Source organism: Ovis aries, chromosome 2, assembly GCF_016772045.2.
Source record: "Ovis aries strain OAR_USU_Benz2616 breed Rambouillet chromosome 2, ARS-UI_Ramb_v3.0, whole genome shotgun sequence".
Lineage (NCBI taxonomy): Eukaryota > Metazoa > Chordata > Mammalia > Artiodactyla > Bovidae > Ovis > Ovis aries.
The window spans coordinates 68130007-68152940 of record NC_056055.1 but is presented as its reverse complement, the minus strand read 5'-3'; the positions used below and the strand labels follow the sequence as shown (position 1 = coordinate 68152940).

Below are 22934 nucleotides of genomic sequence, written 5' to 3'. Positions count from 1 at the left end.
CATGAGTGTATTCCCTGGCCAAAATCCACAAAACTGTATGCTAAAAAGTATGAATTTTACTGTATGTAAATTATACCTTAATGAAAAAATACAAAGAAGTACAATTTATCCCCCTCCCCAAATTATAGTTCATTTGTTCTAGAATAAAACCAAGAGACTGTTTTACAAAATTCCCCAGATGGGGAGTATCTGCTTCAGTCTAAGATGGAGTAAGAGGGAGTGGATTTTCCTTCCTACCTGAGACAACTAAATAAACAGGCAAAGTATAGAAAAGTCATTTCCAAGTCAGTGGACTGCAGGCAATACCAAGGATAGTAAGCCTTGCAATTTGGAGTTGATAAATATATTTATTATCTTGATTTTGGTGGTTTCATGGATGTGTATGTATGTTAAAACATAAAATTGCTAACTCTATTTATAATGTATTGAATATCAGTTATATCTCTATAAAAGTTGTGTTTTTATTTAAAAGTCCGCAGATGATTCTAAGTGTATAGCCAGCTTTGAGCACCATCCACCCAAACATATGGCCTTACTTGGATCTAGTCTATATTTTTCAACCATGTTACATTAAATTCAAATTATTAGAATCATATGAGGTTAGATCCTATGATTCTAATAATTTGAATTTAGTGTAACTTGGTTGAAAAATATAAAGTACTAATGTTTATTAGAAGACATATTCTGCATAAACAGAACTCATGTTGGAAAATAAGTTTGCATTTGCAGGAATAATACTTATTGATAATGATTCCTTTGATAGCTCACTGTAAAGAAAGAGAAACCAGAACTTACATGGAGAATTTTTAATTGTTAGTACAAAATATGTTGATAAGGACTGCTAGGCAATTTGGAACATGTGTTAAAAGTCTCAAAAATTTTCAGAACATTTAAACCAGAATTTAAACTAAGGACATAAGAAATGAATGCAAGGATACCACTGAAGCAATATTGGATTTTTTTTTTTTTTTTAAAGAGCAGAGAAACTTTTCCCAGAAGTTCCCTAAAGACTTCCTTCCTGTCTGTTTGGCCAAAATATTGTCACATGTTTATTCCCAAGCCATTCACTGGCAAGATGAGTAGAATTTTTCAGAATGACCTAGACCAGTTAAGTTGCATTTCCTCAGGCCAGAGAAGGTCCCAGTCTTCCCTCGGGCACATGGCTGTCCTATATTTGAACAAAATCAGGGTTGACTTGCCAAGGAGAAAGCAGAGAAGTGGCTGTTAGGTAACATGGTAAATGGGATATGATTTCATTTTTAGAAAGAAAAGTGAACATAGATAGGCAGCCCCCCAAGCAATGGATGAAGTGTTATACATTTTTAAATATCATCTCCAGCTGATGGAATTGCAGTACATACTTATTTTTCTTATTTGTGCTTTTGTTTCCTTTTCTAAATTTTCTGTAAAGCATATGTAATATTTGACCCAAAAATTTTACCCAAGAAATGTCATTTAAAAATAAAACATGTTTAGCCAGGCTTCCCTGCTGGCTCAGCAGGTAAACAATCCGCCTGCAGTGCAGGAGACACAGGAGACTTGGGTTCGATCCCTGGGTGGGGAAGACCCTGGAGGAAGGCATGGCAACCCACTCCAGTATTCTTGCCTGGAGAATCTCATGGACTAGGAAGCCTGATGGGCTACAGTCCAAACAGTCACAAAAAGTGAGACACAATTAAGTACACAAAGAGCTTTTGAAAAAGTCTATTGTAAGAGTAATTACGTAAGATCCAAGCTAGGGCCTTCGGTGGTGGTTGGAAGGGCCTTTGAGTCTACATGACTCACTGGAACCCGGCGGCCCCACAGGGATTTCAGTGCCTCTGCCTGAGGGGCTCCCCCACTGCCTGAGGGGCCCCCCTGCTGCCTGAGGGCTCCCCCGCTGCCTGAGGGGCCCCCCGCCACCTGAGGGCTCCCCCGCCGCCTGAGGGCCCCCCCTGCTGCCTGAGGGGCCCCCCTGCTGCCTGAGGGGCCCGCTTGCTGCCTGAGGGGCCCACCTGCTGCCTGAGGGGCCCCCCTGCTGCCTGAGGGCCCCCCCTGCTGCCTGAGGGCCCCCCCTGCTGCCTGAGGGGCCCACCTGCTGCCTGAGGGGCTCCCCCGCTGCCTGCAAGACTGTGTCTGGTAGTTGTTTTCCCAAACAGAGGGATGGACAGCAGATTCTAAGCCAGTCCTTAGAGCCTGAGGGCAAAGAAGGTGTGTAGACCAGACTAGGAAACAGGGTTAAGCAGAAACCCTTGCCCCTCCCCACCCACCACAAGCCAGAAGACAGGGGTGGAGGAATGGAAATGAAAGGCATGAAAAAGAAGGGCAGTGAGGCCACCCTGTGCCCCCAGACTACGTGTCCAAGAGCTTGACCCATAAGCTCACTGATGCTGTGGCCAAGTCAGAGTGGAATTCTAGCGTGTCCTAAGAGTCACCCTTGACCATTTCTCAGTCTGTACTTGGGATTCAAAGGGATGAAGGAAACCAAGAATGGCCTGAGCTGACCAAAACTGAGGGAAGACAGTCAATAGCCAAGACGTTTCAAGGCTGTCTATATTTAGTCACCAAACCGCTGAGCACATGTCAAACCCAGCCAAATGTGGTCCCTGCATCCAACTCAGTCTCTCTCTCCAGCCTGGTCTTGGGAGATCAGGGCAGGCAGTACCATCAGGGAGATGGAGAGGCAGCCCAAGGGGAAAAGACACTGACTTCAGGGTAACACAACTTCCCTGGTAGCTCAGTTCGTAAAGAATCTGCCTGCAATGCAGGAGACTCCAGTTTGATTCCTGGGTCAGGAAGATCCCCTGGAGGAGGGATAAGCTACCCACTCCAGTATTCATGGAATTCCCTGGTGGCTCAGATGGTAAAAAATCCACTTGCAATGTGGAAGACCTGGGTTCAATCCCTGGGGTGGGAAGATCCCCTGGAGGAGGAAATGGCAACCTTCTCCAGTATTCTTGCCTGGAGAATCCCCATGGACAGAAGAGCCTGGCAGGCTATAATTGATGGGGTCACAAAGAGTCGGACACGACTGAGTGACAAAGTACAGCAGTTCCTATCTGACTCCACCAACCCTTGGCTATGAAAATTTGGGCAAACTGCTTCCCCTTCCTGTGCCTCAGTTTCATCACCTGTAAATGGGGACACAGCTAAGGCACTCAGTGAGCTGGCATATGCAGGGTGTGACAGACCTCATGTCCATAAAACCAAGTGGAGAAGCTGGGGGAGAAGCAGCTGAGTGTGAACGTACCTCTGATGTTTGCCCAAGAGATCCCTCTCTCCCTCACCTTGGACTTGGAGCTTGGAAATTAATCGAGGACCCCACGGCCGGGAGTCTGGAGCTGTCAGATTCACTTCTCTGAATCCAAGTTTTAGTGGAGGCTTATAACAGGGGATTACTGTTGCCCCTCCCCCTCAAAAAAATTTTTTTTTAAATTATACCCAGCTCACTTCACCTGCTCACAGCCAGACCACCTGGTGCTGGTGAAGTGAGCTCTGACTCTGGAAAAGAACAAATTGTGCCCGAGGGACAAAGGGAGAAAGTAAGTTCATATCACCAGAACCTTACCTCTCTGTGAAGGATGTTGTGGGCGGCTGGAAGGAAAGGAGCAGAGAGGGAGTAAAGAAAAAGGAGTGGGAGGCAGACACTGGGGTGAATCCTCTGTCTGGGAGTAGCTGACTTCAATTTATCTTTCCTTTGGAAATGTTGAGCTTTCTGCTGCTCCTTGTTCAGGAGCTTAGCACAGCAAGGGAACCAGTCCATGGGAGCCTGAGGGGAGGTGGAGAAGAAATTCTCTCCAGTGAAAATTTCTGAACCATCTGCTTCATTAGTTCCACCCAAGACATCTTACGCCTGCAAGAAGCACTCAGGGATCTCTCCAAGCGGGGGAAGATTATTTTTAGTGGCTTATCTGGACACTAAATTCTGGTTCAATAACTGTTGAAACTGTCCTGAGGGGAAAAATGTGGCATGTGAAAATGAGAACTCTCAAGGTCATATTTATTTATCTATATTGCATAGACTGAAAATGGATCTTTTACAAAGCTTGTTAGGCTATTAAACATGATCCATGACAAAACAGGGCCAGTATGTCAGAGTCTCAGAGTCTTTGTACTTCTTTCTTTTTTTTTTAACCTAAAATGTTTTGTTGTGTTTTAGTATTTTATCTATGAAAAAGAACTGTGCTTGTGAAAATAAGGAGTGACTTTTTTTTTTAGAGGTTTTGCAAGGTATTCTACAAATTCATGTTTTGATGACAGCATATTTGAGATTTTAAGGATTGTAGATAACAAGTTCAAACCTCCCACCTACAAATGGGGAAACTGAGAGGGGACCCCCAGGGGGCTTAATCCAAGTCACAAAACTTGCTGGTGTGGTTGATCCAGGACTGGAACTCAGGGCTTCATGTTGATATTAATATTCATTAGTTTTTAAATAGTAATGTAATCTTTAAAATATGGACACATACTGCTCTGAAATAGTCAAACAGCACTACCCAATTGTAACTGGAAACAGAAACCATAAAATCAATATAGAGATGTTATTGGTTCAAAGGATTTACTCATGTCCAGTTGAAAGAAAAAACCCAGAAGTGCTGATGTTAAGGTTGCTGTTAAAGTGCTGATGTCAAAGGTCAAGGTTGATATTTCCAGGAACCAGAACAGAGACACACCCCAGAGACCAAAACCATCTGGTCAGGTAGACTTGCTTGCAGCTGTTGCCCACAGTAGTCTCCATCCTTGAATACAGCTCCTCAGAAGAAACCACTTCCAAATCTCTCATGTACTTCATCCAGCACATGCCTCCATGTTTTTAAATAATCTGCTAATACTGATTTCTTGGTTTACCAAATTCAGGCATCATCTACTGATTTCCCAATTTGCAGGATGCAGATTTAACACTTCCCTGATTTTTCCTCCCCTGTTCCACCATGTCTGGCAGTTACTTTAAACTTTCTGATTAGATCAGTCATCAACAGAAAAAATTGTTGCAACCATGTCAATATAATCTTGCCTGCCAAGTCAAGTAATAATTATGATTTCCTTTTTTCAACATTTTCTCAATCTTAGAGTTAACAATTGCCTTATATTTTTATTTTTTTGAATTAAAGACATTTTTTGATCATACCACAAGGCATGCTGGATCTTAATTGCCCAGCCAGGGATCAAACAAACCCTCAGCCCCCTGCAGTGGGAAGCACAGAGTCTTAACCACTGGACCACTAGGGAATTCCCTTGCCTTATATTTTTGTGTGTCCTCAGTTATCCAGGTACTGTCATTAATTCTCAAACTTGCTGCCCTCTGGCACTGTTTTCCAAACACAGTAAGTCTCCTACCAGTTTAATATTGTTCCTGGGCAGGGCTCCCCCACAGCCCTGCCCTCCTGCTCCAAGGCCCTGTCAACAGATTCCCTTGATCTCAGGTTGGATTGCTCTGTTTCCTAACCCTGTGTATTCTTCTTGGATTGAATAACTCACTCATTTGGATGGAGTACCTTCTGTGGAAGGGCCCATAGGCTGCCAAATATATCATGCACATGACCTGTATTCTACCCTTATCCATACTTGATAGTTTGTCTGGGTAAAGACTTTCCTAATTTTGAAGGCATTGCTCCTTGGAAGTCTGATGCCACTTGGACTTCAATTTTTTTTATGTGAGCTATTCCTAGGATATTATTTTTGTGCCTTTGCACAGAAACCATATGTTGAGAATCTACCATACATGAGACTTTGTATTAGGTGCTTTCCATGTACTTATCTTATTTAGTCCTTACCAAAACCAAAAATAAAGCCCTGAAGTAGAAACTTCTCTTTTTATATAAGGGAACTAAGATTCAGAAAAGGCAAAAGGCAAAGCACTTGCTCAGTTGTGTCCGACTCTTTGTGACCCCATGGACTGTAGCCTACCAGGCTCCTCCATCCATGGGATTCTCCAGGCAAGAGTACTGGAGTGGGTTGCCATTTCCTTCTCCAGGAGATCTTCCCAACCCAGGGATCGAACCCGGGTCTCCTGCATTACAGGCAGATGCTTTACCATCTGTGCCACCAGGGATATGAGAGATGTCACTGTAGGTTTTGCTTATGCTGTAGTGACCAGCACAAATCTCACCAAAGTTTCCCATGGATATCACATGAGTGTCAGTGGGCTCTGCTTATCTTAGTCACTCAGAGACCCTGGTTCTGGAGGTTCTAATTCAACATGTGTTTCCATGGTTAGTGCAGCAGAAGGAACGTGGCGAATCTCATCATGATTCTGTTTCTGCCTGGAAGTAACATGTTCCATCCATGAAAGCCTGCACATGCTAGCCCTCACTTTTAAAGGCAGCGGTACTATTTTCATGGTGAAATGCCTTCTGGGTATTTTTCTAGAAATGTATATGTTTTTCCAAATCCCAAGTCCCAGTAAAACTCAATGAAGAAATGGGGAGAATGTGAAAAATTATGATTCTTCTAAAAGCGTTAAACCGTGAAGAATCAACTGGTTCAAGGGATTCACTCATGTCAAGTTGAAAGCAAGACCAAGAAATGCTCTTGTGCAGAATCAAAGGTTAGGGTTGATTTTTCCAGGAACAGGAAGAGGAACACCCCAGAAGCCAAGGTCATCGGATCAGGCAGCCTTGCTGGCACCTGTTGGTATGTTTTAAGTGTGTGTTCATGGCCCTTGCTGCTGGGTGAGCCATTCTTTCAAACAAATATCAATGAATTTTGTGCTTCATGTACTTCATAAGAATCCTTTGAGTGGTGTTCTAAGAAGTACGCTTTGTAAACATTCCGCGCATGTTCCTCTTTAGTGCTATTAACTTTGCTAGATCTGAGTGTGATGTTGTTTGGACATAGTCCCTGGTGGCTCAGCAGTAAAGAACCTGCCTTCCAGAGCAGGAGACACAAGTTAAATCCCTGGGTGGGGAAGATCCCCTTAAGGAGAAAATGTCATCCCCGCTCCAGTATTCTTACCTGGGAAATCCCATGAACAGAGGAGCCTGGCTGGCCCCAGTCCATGGTGTCTCAAAAGAGTCGGACAATGACTTAGCGACTAAACAACAACAGTAACATTCACTGGTGTTTTCCAGTGGTTGAATATTCCCTCTAGGCTACAATTCTTTATAAATACTTTAGCCGAAAGAAATGCAAAGAGCAGATGATGCAACAATTGTTGTGGAACGCTCCAATAGGAAATCAGAAAATGAACAGAAATCTGAATTAGCAAAAGCAATATCAATTTCAACAGCAAAAGCAAAACCAGGGCAAGCAGAAGAGACAAATAATTTTAAATTTTCATCAGTAGAAAAGAAAATGAACTTATGTAATATGTACTCTAGCATTTGACTTGAATTGCTTTTGGATGCTCTCCTAACAACTGGGCAACTGTCAAGGCATAAAGGAAAATTGGTTAGACAATGTTTGGTGTGTTCTAAATTTTCATTTTAATAATAATACCTTATAGAAATATGTACTGGCTTATATTCCATTTTTATAATAATTTTCTTGGATACTTATCTTATGCTACTCTCTCCTTCTTTTAGTATTTTTATTATCAAATGTCTATATAAAGAAGAGATTATTGGTGCCTGTTATTGAAATACATCATCTTGTCACAAGAGATTGATCCATAACAATAATAAACCATGCTTTTATTATTATTATTTTTTTTACAGAAAACCTCTTGCAGTATAATCCTATCTTGGGAAAATGATTTGATGTTAATTATTATGGCTACCTATTATTATTTAGATACATATAAATTGAATGTCATGAAAAATATGGAATAATTCATGATTTCAGAATTCCTGAGAATGCCTGAAAGTCCTGGTCTCTTACTCCCAAATCTCAAAGACTAATGTCTTCTGGGAATTTGGAAACACCTAAGCAGTGTGGGATAGAACTACCAAGTGCCTGAAATGAACATACACAGAAATATTTGGCTAATACTTAGTACTTAAGAACCACTCAAATGAAAGAGCCAGAATTGCAGTCTTGTTTATTCCAGAACTCATCTTCCGTCCTCTACCTGAAACTTCATCTTTTGTCACTAACTGTGTGTTAGTATTCATCCATCCATCCATCCATCCAACAGGCATTTACTGAGCCCCATGTGTGGGAACCATACTGGTCTGGCACAAGAAGTTCAATAATATTTGCTGACTGGCTGACTACCAGGCACAAAACATACTTAGGCATGAAACAGTGGCCCTGCGGGAATGAGACACAAGGCAGTCTACTTTTGATTGGGAGTAGAAGGGAAGGTCCAGGGAACAGTGGGGCAGTTTGGATCTAGAGTACAGTAGATGTCTGCTGCAGTCATACCTGGTCTTGTAAGTGTACTCATGAAGAAAGGAAAGAGGGAAGGTCCTGAAATGGAGACCATGGGATTTTTTTTTTAATTTATGTTTTTATTGAAGAATAATTGCTTTACAGAATTTTGTTGTTTTCTGTCAGGCCTCAACATGAATCAACCATAGGTATACACATATTCCCTCCCCTTTTGAATCTCCCTTCCATCTCCCATCCCATCCTATCCCTCTAGATTGATACAGAGCCCCTGTTTGAGTTTCCTGAGCCATACAGCAAATTCTCGTTGACTGTCTATTTTGCATATGGTAATATAAGTTTCCATGTTGCTCTTTCCATACATCTCACCCTCTTCTCCCCTCTTCCCATGTCCATAAGTCTATTCTCTATGTCTGTTTCTCCATTGCTGCCCGATAAATAAATTATTCAGTACTGTTTTTCTAGTTCCGTATATATGTGTTAGGATACAGTATTTATCTTTCTCTTTCTGACACACTTCACTCTGTATAATAGGTTCTAGGTTCATCCACCTCATCAGAACTTACTCAAATATGTTCCTTTTTATGGCTGAGTAATATTCCATTGTGTATATGCACCACAACTTCTTTATCCATTCATCTGTCGATGGACATCTAGGTTGCTTCAGTGTTCTAGCTATTGCAAATAGTGCTGCAATGAACAATGGGATACATGTGTCTTTTTCAATTTTGGTTTGCTCAGGGTATATGCCTAGCTTTTTAAGGAATCTCCATACTGTCTTCCATAGTTGCTGTATCAATTTACATTCCCACCAACAGTGCAGGAGCATTCCCTTTTCTCCACACCCTCTCCAGCATTTATTTTTTGTAGACTTTTTCATGATGGCCATTCTGACTTGTGTGAGGTGATATCTCATTGTATTTTTGATTTGTATTTCTCCAATAATGAGTGATGTTGAGCAACTTTTCATGTCTTTGTTAGCCATCTGTATATCTTGTTTGGAGAAATGTCTGTTTAGGTCTTTTTCCCACTTTTTGATTGGGTTGTTTGTTTTTCTGGTGTTGAGTTGTATGAGCTGCTTTTGGAAATTAATCATTTGTCAGTTATTTCATTTGCTATTATTTTCTCCCATTCTGAGGGTTGTCTTTTCACCTTGCTTATAGTTTCTTTTGCTGTGCAAAAGCTTTTAACTTTAATCAGGTCCCACTTGTTTACTTTTGTTTTTATTTCCACTACTCTAGGAGGTGGGTCATAGAGGATCTTGCTTTGATTTATGTCATCGAGTGTTCTGCCTATGTTTTCCTCTAAGAGTTTTATAGTTTCTGGTCTTACATTTAGGTCTTGAATCCATTTTGAGTTTATCTTTGTGTATGATGTTAGGAAGTGTTCTAATTTCATTCTTTTATATGTAGCTGTCCAGTTTTCCCAAAACTGTTTATTGAAGAGGCTGTCTTTGCCCCATTGTATATTCTGGCCTCCTTTGTCAGAAATAAGTACCTATAGGTGCATGGGTTTATTTCTGGGCTTTCTATCTTGTTCCATTGGTCTATATTTATGTTTTTATGCCAATATGATACTGTCTTGATGACTGTAGCTTTGTAGTATAATCTGAAGTCAGGAAGGTTGATTCCTCCAACTCCATTCTTTTTTCTCAAGACTGCTTTGGCTATTTGGGGTCTTTTGTGTTTCCATATGAAATGTGAAATTTTTTATTCTAGTTCTGTGAAAAATGCCATTGGATAGGGATCGCATTGAATCTGTAGATTGTGTTTGGTAGTATAGTCATTTTCACAGAATTGATTCTTCCTACCCAGGAACATGGAATATCTCTCCATCTGTTTATGTCATCTTTGATTTCTTTCATTAGTGTCATAATTTTCTGTATACAGTTTTTTTTTTTGTCTCTTTAGGTAAGTTTATTCCTAGATATTTAATTATTTTTGTTGCAATGGTGAATGGGATTGATTCCTTAATTTCTATTTCTTATTTTTTATTGTTAGTATATAGAAATGCAAGTGATTTCTGTGTATTGATTTTGTATCCTGCAACTTTGCTAAATTCACTGATTAGCTCTAGTAATTTTCTGATAATATCTTTAGGGTTTTCTATGTACAGTATCAAGTTATCTGCAAACAGTGAGAGCTTTACTCTTCTTTTCCAATCTAGATTCCTTTTATTTCTTTTTCTTCTCTGATTGCTGTAGCTAGGACTTCCAGAACTATGTTGAATAATAGTGGTGAAAGTGGACACGCTAGTCTTGTTCTTGATCTTAGGGGGAATGCTTTCAGTTTTTCACTGAAAGAATAATGTTTGCTGTAGGCTTATCACATACAGCCTTTACTATGTTGAGGTAGGTTCCTTCTATGCCCATTTTTTGAAGAATTTTAATCATAAATGGCTGCTGAATTTTGTCAAAGGCCTTTTCTGCATCTGTTGAGATGATCATATGGTTTTTATCTTAATTTGTTGATATGGTGTATCACATTGATTGATTTGTATATATTGAAGAATCCTTGCATTCCTGGAATCAAACCAACTTGATCATGGTGTATGAGCTTTTTGATGTGTTGCTGAATTCTGTTTGCTAAAATTTTTTTGAGGATTTTTGCATCTATGTTTATCAATGATACTGGCCTGTAGTTTTCTTTTTTTGTGTTCTTTGTCTGGTTTTGGTATCAGGGTGATGGTGGCCTTGTAGAATGAGTTTGGAAATGTTCCTTCCTCTGCAATTTTTGAAAGAGTTTTAGAAGGATAGGCATTAGCTCTTTTCTAAATGTTTGATAGAATTCTCCTGTGAAGCCATCTGGTCCTGAGCTTTTGTTTTGGGGGAGATTTTTTAAATCACAGCTTCAATTTCAGTGCTTATAATTGGGTTGTTCATAATTTCTATTTCTTCCTGAAGACTGAACTTTTCTAAGAATGGGTCCATTTCTTCACGGTTTTCCATTTTATTGCCATATCATTGTTCATGATGGTCTCATAATACTTTGTATTTCTGCATTGTCTGTTGCAAACATTTTCATCTAATTCTTGATAAGTATGGCTAAAGGCTTGTCAATTTTGTTTATCTTCTCAAAGAACCAGCTTTTAGTTTTATTAATATTTACTATTTTTTCTTTCATTTCTTCTTCATTTATCTCTGCCTGGATCATTATGATTTCTTTCCTTCTACTAATTTTGGGGGTTTTTTTGTTCTTCTTTTTCCAGTTGTTTTAGGTGTAAAGTTAGGTTGTCTATTGACATTTATCTTGTTTCTTGACATAGGATTCTATTGCTATAAACTTCCCTCTTAGAACTGCTTTTGCTGCATCCCATAGGCTTTGAGTTGTGTTTTCATTGTCATTTATTTCTAGAAAATTTTTTGATTTCCCTTTTGATTTCTTCAGTAACCTGTTGGTTATTCAGAAATGTGTTATTTAATCTCCATGTGTTTGTGTTTCTTAGTTTTTTCCCTGTAATTGATATTTAGTCTCATAGTGTTCTGGTTGGAGAACATTGGATATAATTTCAATTGTCTTAAATTTACTGAGGTTTGATTTGTGACCCAAGATGTGGTCTATCCTAGGGAATGTTCTATGTGTACCTGAGAAAAGGTTTATTCTTTTGCATTTGGATGGAATGTCCTGAAGATATCAGTGAGATCCATCTCATCAAATTTATCATTTAAGACTATGTTTGCTCATTAATTTTCTGTTTTGATGATCTGTCCACTGGTGTGATTGGGTGGTAAGGTCTCCTACTATTATTGTGTTACTGTCAATTTCTCCTTTTATGTCTGTTAGTGTTTGTCTTATGTATTGAGGTGCTCCTATGTTGGGTGCATAGATATTGACAATTGTTATGTCTTCCTCTTGAATTGATTTCTTCATCATTATGTAGTGTCCTTCCTTATTTCTTGTAATATACTTTATTTTGAGGTCTATTTTGTCTGATATGAAGATTGCTACTCCAGCTCTCTTTTGCTTCCCATTTGCATGGAATATATTTTTCCATCCTCTCACTTTCAGTCTATATGTGTCTTTAGGTCTGAAGTGGGTTTCTTGTAGACAGTATATATATGGGTCTTGTTTCTGTATCCATTCAGCCAGTCTGTGTCTTTTAGTTGGAGCATTTAATCCATTTACATTTAAAATAATTATTGATATATATATTCCTATTGCCATTTTTTATAATTGTTTGGGGTTGATTTTGTAGATCTTTTTTCTTCTCTTGTATTTCTCAACTATGTAAATCTCTTAAACATTTGTCATAAAGCTGGTTTGGTGGTCCTGAATGCTCTTAACTTTTACTTTAAATTAAATAAAAAGAAAAGCTTTTTATTTCTACATCAGTTTTGAATGAGATTCTTACTGGGTACAGTAATCTTGGTTGTAGATTTTTCCCTTTCAGTACTTTAACTATATCCTGCCCTTCCCTTCTGGCCTGCAGAGTTTCTGCTGAAAGATTGGCTGTTAAGCATATGGTGCTTCCCTTGCATGTTACTTGTTGCTGCCCCCTTGCTGCTTTTAATCTTCTTTCTTCGTGTTTAGTCTTTGTCAGTTTGATTATTATGTGTCTTGGTGTGTTTCTCCTTGGGTTTATCCTGTATGGGACTCTTTGTGCCTCTTGGACTTGATTGACTATTTCCATTCCCATGTTGGGGAAATTTTCAACTATAATCTCTTTAAAATTTTCTCACACACTTTTTTTTTCCCTCTTCTTCTGGGACCCCTATAATTCAAATGTTGTTGTGTTTGATATGGTCCCAGAGATCTCTGAGACTATCTTCAGTTCTTTTCATGCTTTTTACTTTATTCTGTTCTTCAGAAGTTATTTCCACCATTTTATCTTCCAGCTCACTGATTCATTCTGCTTCAGATATTCTGCTATTGATTCCTTCTAGAGAATTCTTAATTTTAGTAATTGTGTTGTTTGTCTCTGTATGTTTATTCTTTGATTCTTCTAGGTCTTTTGTTAATTGATTCTTGCATTTTCTCCATTTTGTTGTCAAGGTTTCTGATCATCTTTACTATGATTATTCTGAATTCTTTTTCAGGTAATTTGCCTATTTCCTCTTCATTTATTTCGACTTCAGTGTTTCTAGTTTGTTCCTTCATTTGTGTAGTATTTCTCTGCCTCTTATATTATTATTTTTTTTAACTTATTGTTTGAGGTCTCCTTTTCCCAGGCTTCAAGGTTGAATTCTTTCTTTTGGTTTCTGCCCTCCTAAGTTTGGTCCAGTGGTTTGTGTAAGCTTTGTATGGGGTGAGATTTGTGCTGAGTTTTGAGGTTTTGTTTGTTTGTTTGTTATTCTTCTGATGGGCAAGGCTGAGTGAGGTGATAATCCTTTCTGCTGTTGACTGGGTGATGCTGGGTCTTGTATTCAAGTGGTTTCCTTTGTGTGAATTCTATCTGATACTCCCTAGGGTTAGTTCTCTGGTAGTCTAGGGCCTTGGAGTCAGTGCTCCCACTCCAAAGGCTCAGGGCTTGATCTCTGGTCAGGAACAAAGATTCCATCATAGTTTGTTATGGCATTAAGTGAGATTAAAACAAATATCCAAAAATGAGAAACCAAAGATAAACCCCAGACAAATGGTAAATAATAATTAAAATAATGTAATGTATACATATACATATACACCCATGAGCAAGATCAAAACAGTCCAACAAAAATAAAGTACAGTAGTAGATTGACCCAGTGAACAAAGAAAATAAAAAATTATATTTACCAGTTAAGGACAAAACTAACTAAAGCACAACCTGGGAAACAAAAAACTAAAGCAAGGTGCCAAATGGGGAATAAAACAATGAAAACAAAACTAACAAGTACATTGAGAGGAAAGGAAAAAAAGAACAGATATGCAAAGTTAAATAGAGGTAGATGAAGAAGATTTATATACATTAAAGATTAACTGCAAGGGGAAAAGAACAGTAGGAAAGGCAAACAAAGAAATAAATGTTGAAAAAATATGATAGGTTAAAAAAATAAAATTATAAGAAAGAGAAAAGAAAAAAAATGGAAGAAGAGAGAAAAAAAAGGTAAACACCACAGAACTGCAAAAGCCCAACATAGAGGCAGAGGTTTATAGCAACAGTAAAAAGTGTGACTGAATATACACATATACATATACTCCTATAAGCAAAATCAAAATCGTCCAACAAAAGTAAAGTGCAATAGATTGACCCAGCAAACAAAGGAAACCAAATATTATGTCTATCAGAACAAAACTAACTAAAGCACAAACTGGAAAACAAAACTAAAGCAAGGTGCCAATTAGGGAATAAAGCAATGAAAATAAAACTAACAAATATGTGGAGAGGAAAGGAGAGAAGGAAAAGAAATAAAGAATAGATATGCAGAGTTAGAGGTAGATAAAGAAGATTTGTATACATTAAAGATTAACTGCAAGGGGAAAAGAACAGTAGGAAAGGCAAACAAAGGAATAAATGTAGAAAAAATAATAGGTTTAAAAAATTAAAAGTTAAAATTAAAAAAAGAGAGGAAAAAAAGGGAAAACTCCACAGAACTGCAAGAGCCCAATGTAAAGTCAGAGGTTTATAACAATAAAAAATGTGACTGAGAAAAAAGTAAAAGCTCAAAAGCTTAATTAGATTTCACAGTGCCAGTAGAATCGACAACTACAACAGAGGAGGATGAAAAAGGAAAAAGAAAAAGAAAAAAAAGTCCAAAAAAAAATCTATAGAACAAGTCAAAATGGAAGAAGAATAAATGTCTTTCTTGTTTCACTGCTGTCAGAGTCCTTTCCAGCGCTGGGAGTCACAGTCCACCTCACCTCCCTAGGATGCCCTCCAACACTGTGCTGATCTCGGGACCTGCTGTGGGGCAGCTCAGATTCTAATCTGGTCCTACTTCTCTGTGTTCTTGCCTCCAATGTCCACAGTTATCAGAATTAGTGTGTTTTCTTTTGTGGGAGTTCTCAATGAACTTTTATATATTCCATAGACACAGAGTCTGCCTAGTTGGTTGTGTGGATTTAATCTGCAGCTTGTACAGCTGGTGGGAAAGTTTGGGGTCTTCTTCCTTAGCCACACTGCCTCTGGGTTTTAATTATGGTTTTATTTCCACCTCTGGCATGTGGGTCATCCATTGGGGTTTCCTCCTGAGGCTGCCCTGGAGGACTTGGGTTTGCCCCTGTGAGGGCCAGGTGTGGAGGTGGTGCAGCTGCTTGGGTCGCAGGGGTTCTGGCAGCACCTGGTATTCAGGGGAGTTGGTGGCTAGGGCAGCAGGAAATTTAGAGCTCTAGAAGGATGTGGCAACCAGTATTGGCCAATACGCTCCAGTATTCTTGCCTAGAGAACCCCCCTCCCTGAGAATCCTGGCAGGCCACAGTCTATAGGGTCACAAAGAGTCAGACACGACCAAAGTGACCCTGCGTGCATAGATGCAAGACTCTTTTTTGCCTGTGTCAGCTCTGCCACAGTGAGAGTTGAGCGTGAAGGTGGCGCAGCTTCTTGGCTTGCAGGGACCCTGGCAGTGCCAAGTATGCTGCAACAGGGACTGCCTCCACCGCAGGAGTTATGGCCTTATCAGAGTCTTTTTTCAAGCCTCTTGTAGCTGTCAATCAGAATGCCTCTTTGGCCAGTCTTTCTCTGTAGCTCCGCCCGTTCAGGCACTTAGATGGCTCCCTTGCCTGGGGTCCTTCTCTGTTGTTCCCTGGCACTTCAGGCATATAGAGAGGCTCTCCTGGCTGGGGTCCTACTCTGTATACTGGCGCATCAGGCACTTAAAGGGGCACCCTGGGTGGGGTCCTGCTTTGTAGTTCAATGTGTCAGGCGTTTGATGGGCAGGCCTCTCTATTGTTCAGCTGCAGATGCTGGCATGTGGGGAAAGAGAGGCTATAGTGATGGCTCCACCCCCTACATGTGACTCAGCAGTACTGCTTTGCTTCCATTGCTGCCCAGCTTTCCTCCACAGGAATTTCCCACCTCAATCTCTTCCCTTAACTCCCCTCGATCGGTCTCTCTCCAGTCATCAGCAGCCCTTGCCCTGGGATTGCTCCACAATCCCTAAACTCCAGCTCCCAGCCACTGCACCTTCCAGGGAACCTGCATTCCATGTCCAGGGTATGCATGGCTGGGGCAAGGACTATCTGTTTCTCATTCCATTTAGACTGCCACAGATCAACTGTTTCACTCTCAGCCTTAAATGTTTCTCCTCTGACTTAGACAATTGCCCTGAGGTGGGGATTGGACCCCTGCTTCAGGGGCCCCACCCACCAAGGGCAAGTCCAGTCCTGCTAACACTCTTGCTTTCCCCATAATTCCTTCATCCTACCGAGTTTTGCGTGGTTCTATATATTCTTATCCGCTGGTCGGGTACTCCTGTCCACTCTCAGCTGGTGTTCTGCACGCACTTCTGAATCTGAAGGTGTATTCCTGATGTATCCATGGAGAGATGTGCTCCACATCCACCTACTCCTCCACCATCTAGTTCTCTCTAAGACTGTGGGATTTTAAGAGAAAGAGGAGAGGCCACCAAGACGCAGAGCTCATTGAGTAGGAACACAGACTTTGATATCTAACAGACTTCCATTTAAATTCCGATTCTGTGATCTTAGACATTACTGAAGTGCTCTGGGGCTCAGTTTTCTTGTTTGCAAAATAGGAATAATACTTATATTTAAAGCTTATTCTGTGAATTGCATACATTTATATTTAGTTAGAATGAATATCAAACTCTTAGCATGATATCTGAAACAGTAAATACTCAATAAGAAGTAGCTGTTAATCATATTTTATTAATATTGTCATTTTGCCTGATCCTCATTATTGTTGAGAAATTTCCAATATTTATGAGTAATGTGCTATAAAGAGTTTTAGATATTTCTTTAGTGAATTAGTTTTAGACGTGTCTTCAGTGCCTAAGGAGAGACTATTTAAAAGGTGGTCTGACTTGTGGAAGAAGAAAACAGCCCAAGCTTTCATATTTCCTTTTCTGTTCAGTGATGGGAAAAGTTTTTCTTGGCATGTTTGTCCTGAAACCATGGATACGGCACAAAAATAAAAGCATGTGGCTGCCCTGGGATTTGGGATGCATATGTTAGTCAGAAAGCATAAATAAATATATGTAATATGTTTCTAATATCTTTTCTTTCAAGATAAATGTGGAACCCAGCCCTCCTCAAGCCTGTTGCAGGGTCATGGTGCGCCCTCTGGTGGCCGCTCTTTCAATCGCCTCACCCGCCCTGTTGAGCAAACTTAAGGAACTCTCTCCTGGTGAGTACTTAATCTCTCTCTTCAAGTAAGGAGGAGGATCCACCGCTGGGGGACGACTTTCTAAAGTCAGAGTCCTGGAAATGGCCAGGTCAGAGCGGCTTCCATGATTTCTTGAGGGAAAGTTGCTTTACATGTGCACATTGAGGAGCTGCATGTGTTTCTTTTCCAAGAATATGTTTCATGTACAGTTATGCCACTTTGTGCCTGTCTTGGTCTGTCTGGCCAGAAGCGAGGTCAGTAAGTCAAGAAGTGGTTCCATGATGAAAAATGTCACTGGTGAAATGGGCCAACTCTAGGCTGCGGTCATTTTATCCCATGGTAGGGAGTTGAGACTTCTCACTTTAGCTAAATGATCCTCACAGGAATGAGGAGCTACCAAAGGGTGTACTGGGGTGAGGGTGGGGAGGGACACGATCAGATTGATACCACAGAAAGGTGACTCTGAATGAAGTGAAATGAATGGATTTGGGTTCACATAATCTTGGAGTTAAGGAGACAGTCAGGAGACTGTTGAAAAAGAGAAGGTGAGAGATAGTGGTAGCCTGAACCAGGTGGTACCGTAGGGCTGGAGAGAAGAGGATGGTTCTTGGAGATGTTTGGAAAGTATCATCACATAGGATGGTTGTTAATTAGATGTGGGGAGTCACAAGGAGTCAGAACTAGAGTGTGCTGCCCAGATTTTGGGCTTGGGCAACTTGGGTAGATAGTGGTGATGTTCACTGAAATCGGAACTCTGAGGGAAGTACAGGTTTGAGGGCATGGCTTCACAAAGGCGTTCAGTTTAGGCTGTGTTCATTTCGAGGAAGCTGTGGACTCTCCAGGTAGAGATGCTAGGCCACGGCTCATCTGCCTCTCAACCTCAGGCTCCGGTTGCTGTACCATGGCTGCCTCATCCTCCAGGCAGAGCTCAGACTTTGGGATGGTGGGGAGAAGGTGCTGTCAGGGACTTTTAGCCATAATGGCCAAAATGGTTTGCCTGGGGCATTCCTTCTGGTGTCAGAGGAGGAATATGGGGAAAGGTGCAAGGAAGAAACCTCGGTATTATTAATACAATATTCCTTTCTCCAGAAGCATCTATGCACCATTGTCATCGATTCAGGCAAGGATTATCAATGGATGCTAAAACCAGTTTGCTTGTAAACAAGCTATTTACATAGCCTAAAAGTAACTCTCCATAGGTTATTTAGTACAACAAAGAGAAAAAATTATCTCGAGTGAAAAGTGCTGGGTGACAATGCCAGTGTATACTCATCAATTATTTGCTGATTATGAAAAGGGAAAGGGTTCTGTAAAGTGGAGAAATCATCTGGGTACCACATGATCAAAAGTCACTGTCACCAATAATGGGGCAAACAGACAGCAAGTGCCTCCTAAGGTGATGTACTGAGAAGGACACAGCAGGTACATAGTTTGAATCTTGTCCAAAGGAAACACCAAATAAACCTAAATCAAAAGACATGCTAGAAAACCACTGGCCTGTACTCTTCAAGAATATCAGCATTATAAAAGACAAAGGCTGAGGAACCATTGAGTTGAAAGAGACTAAAGAAACATGACAACTAAGTGTACATATGCAATCCTAGATTCGAAGAGCATGTTCAGTTCAGTTCAGTTGCTCAGTCGTGTCTGACTCTTTGTGACCCCATGAACTGCAGCACACCAGGCCTCCTTGTCCATCACCAACTCACAGAGTTCACTCAAGCTCATGTCCATCAAGTTGGTGATGCCATCCAGCCATCTCATCCTCTGTCGTCCCCTTCTCCTCCTGCCCCCAATCCCTCCCAGCATCAGAGTCTTTTCCAATGAATCAACTGTTTGCATAAAGTGGCCAAAGTATTGGAGTTTCAGCTTTAGCATCAGTCCTTCCAATGAACTCCTAGGACGAACAATATTAGAAATATGGGCAAATTTGAATATGATTGTGTTCAATAATAGTATTATATTGGAGAGTGCCCTCAATTGGATCATTATACTGTGCCCTGTTCTCAGCAAACACTTGCACATATGTTTAGGTGAGAAGAAGCACAATGTCTAAAACTCAGCTCAAATACCGCCTGCCTTAGTCCATATGGGTTGCTGTAACAGAATACAACAGACTGGATGACTTATAAACTACAGAAAGTATTTCTCAGAGTTCTAGAGACTAGAAGTCCAAGATCATTGTGCATGTCCAAGTGAGGGCCCTCTTCTAGACTGTCTATTCTCTTTGTATCCTCAAAGGGGGAAAGGGTCAAGGGAGCTTTGTAGGCGGGGGGTGGGGGGGTCTCTTTTAAAAAAATTTTGGTAAATACTCTTTTTTTGAATTTTTGTTTTTTATCAGAATATAGTTGATTAACAATGCTGTGTTAGTTTCAGTTGTACAGCAAGATGAATCAGTTATACCATATGTATATGTATTCTTTTTCAAGTTCTTTTCCCATTTAGGTTATTACAGAATGTTGAGCAGAGTTCCCTGGGCTATAAAGTAGGTCCTTGTTGGTTATATATTTTAAGTATAGTGTAGTGTGTACATATCAATTCCAAATTCCTAATCTATCCCTCCCCTCAACCCTCCCCTCTAGTAACCATTAAGTTCATTATTTAAGTCTGTGAGTCTGCTTCTGTTTTGTAAATAAGTTAATTTGTCTCATTCTTTTAGATTCTATATATAAGTGATATCATATGATATTTATCTTTGTCTGACTTCCTTCACTTAGTATGATGATCTGTGGGTCCATCCATGTTGCTGCAGATGTCATTCTTTCATCCTTTTCTATGACTTGAGTAGTATTCCACTAGATATGTGTATGTGTACATATACAGATAGAGATACATCTTCTTTATTCATTCATCTGTTGAGGGACACTTAAGCTGCTTCCACGTCTTGGCTATTGTAAATAGTGCTGCTATGAACATTGGGGTGCATGTGTCTTTTCAAATTAGAGCTTTCATCCTTTCCTTATATACGCCCAGGAATGGGATGGCTAGATCATATGACAACTCTATTTTTTGTTTTTAAAGAAACCTCCTTGATCTTCTCCATAGTGGCTGTATTAATTTATATTCCCACCAACAGTGCAAGAGATTCCCTTTTCTCCACATCCTCTCTAGCATTTATTGTTTCTGATTGGTATGAAGTGGTATCTCATTGTAGTTTTGATTTGCATCATACTTAATGATGCCGAGCATCTTTTCATGTGCCTCTTGGCCATCTGTATGTCTTCTTTGGAGAAATGTCTCTTTAGGTCTTCTTGTAAGGGCACTACTCCTAATCTTGGGTGCTCTGCCTTTATGACCTGATCACCTCCCAAAGGTCCCACCCCAAAACCATCACAATGGGGGTTAGAATTTCAACACATGGATCAAGGGGGGCACAAACATTCAACCTATAGCAGTTCCTGACAATGATATTAATATGTATATTTATATAGACAGAGATAGAGAAGATCTGGTAAAATGTTAATAATTGGTGAATGTACGTATACAGATGTTCAATGTACTTTTTTGCAGTGTGTCTCGGGGTTATTTTTTTAAGGTAAAAAAGAATAGAAATATTTACATTTGTCCACCCCATGAACGAATAAAGGGGATTCTAAATACTGAAAATTCTAACCAATGTCTCTTTTTAAAGATCAACTATAATAATAATATATTTCATAGCCACTAAATTCCATCTTGATGAAATATCAAAATAGGAAACAGGTGAAGGAGTAATTTCCTGTCCTGCCAGGCCCTTAAGAATGTACAGTATTTGCTATCAATTCAGAACCTGCAGTGTTTAGAGAGGAATTTGCTTTCCTTTAAATCAAGGTACCAGATGAAAGCGCCCAAGGTACAAGAGCAGCTGGAACAAGCATTGCTGCCCGCAGGCGTTCCCGTCCACCAGCCACGTGTCAGTGGGCGGCCTCCGGAAGCAGCCCGGCTGTGTACGCTGGCTGTTCCTGGTGGGGGAAGGGAGGTCGGGGCCATTTGGATGCTCCTGTTCAGAGAGCTCCTCCTGAATCTTTCCTACCCCCCAGGGGAGCATGCGCAGGAAGTCAGGGACTCAGCACGTTGAAATAGATCTGGGAAGGCACACAGTCCAAATCTCTGCATCCCTTCCTTCCCATCTGTGGCTTTAATCTCTTTCACAGCATCTCAATGAAGTAGTCATTCACCCTCTGCTTAAACGTAGCCAGTGTCCAAAACTCTTAGAGGCCCCCTCCATTTTCAAACCTCTTAAATCAGTTGAACATTTTTTCCTCTTGGGAATATGTATGCTAAGTCGCTTTAGTTGTGTTCGACTTTGTGAGACCCTATGACTGTAGCCCGCCAGGCGCCCCTATCCATGGGATCATCCAGGCACAAATACTGGAGTGGGTTGCCATGCCCTTCTCCAGGGGATCTTCCCGACCCAGGGTTCAGAACCTGCATCTCATATCTCCTGAACTGGCAGGCGGGTTCTTTACCACTAGTGAACATGTGCCAGGGCAAAATATGGACTTATTTTTCAAGGCACCTACTAAAAGCTTTTAATGAAAAAAAAAAAAAAAAGTCAGAACAGGCTAACTAAAATTGCGGAACACTTCAAATCCTTATAGTCAAGAGTTAAAGTCATGTTTGACGGTTATCAATCCTTTAGCAAGGCATCCCTAGGTCACATCATTCAGAAATCTTTGAAATTTGCATAGGAGGGCCCTTCTTAACCTCCTGAGATATGCCAATTTTATGGCTATACTTTTAAGAATAAAACAAAAATAGAACAAAATCATATGTCAACATAGTATGCATGTGTATATGTGTGGATGGTGTGTTTGCACGTGCACAGATAGGGATGCCGGAGGATAAAGATCTAGAATATTCCTGAGGAATGGGTTTGGGTGGGGGAAGTGGGAACAGGTGGGAAGAGGAAGGCTTTTTAAATTTTCACCTTGTAGGTTTCATTCTCGTTTAAATTTTTTCCAAAGAGCACATGCTATTGTTATCATTAAAACATTTCCCTCAAAATTAAAACAACAACAAAAAGACAAGTCACTTAAATTGAGCCAAAATCTGATTGCCTGGAGTTTGTACCACACTCTGGGCAACTCAGAATAAGCCTATCCCTTCTTGCACACGGCAGTGAGTCAGTCATCTGATTCTACTCCTGGGGTCCCCCATGTTTCCCTACTCCAAGCTATATGTTCCCATTTTCTTCAGCTGTCATTCAGCTGGCAAGGTTTCAAGTCTCCTTGACATCCTGTCACCCTCCACTGAACTACAGCATATCAAGCGAGCTCAGAAAAAAATCCATTTGGATGTTCAGGTGGCAGTTGGTCATCTGTTGAAAATTACCTAGTCCATGTTTTTGTCCGCTAACTTGGCCTAACTTTGTGGGGTGTTCTATTAAGCAGTTGCATCAGTGATGGACAACCATGTCTGCAGGGCTCCCATGCAGGTCTTATCAGAATCCTACCATGAGCTCTCACAGCACTTATAAGACTTGGGTGACTTATCAATGGGCTTCCCTGGTG

At 40.5% G+C, this 22934-nt stretch overlaps 1 protein-coding gene across 5 annotated transcripts in view; it reads left to right on the top strand.

The window, feature by feature from the left end:
• Nucleotides 1–22934, top strand: part of PIP5K1B (phosphatidylinositol-4-phosphate 5-kinase type 1 beta) — a 554522-nt gene that overhangs the window by 70346 nt on the left and 461242 nt on the right. For all 5 annotated transcript variants that reach the window (XM_060409393.1, XM_060409390.1, XM_060409396.1 and 2 more), the window contains one exon: nt 17346–17463. The gene's annotated coding sequence lies outside the window, so the exon portion shown is untranslated. The remainder of the gene's footprint in view (nt 1–17345; nt 17464–22934) is intronic.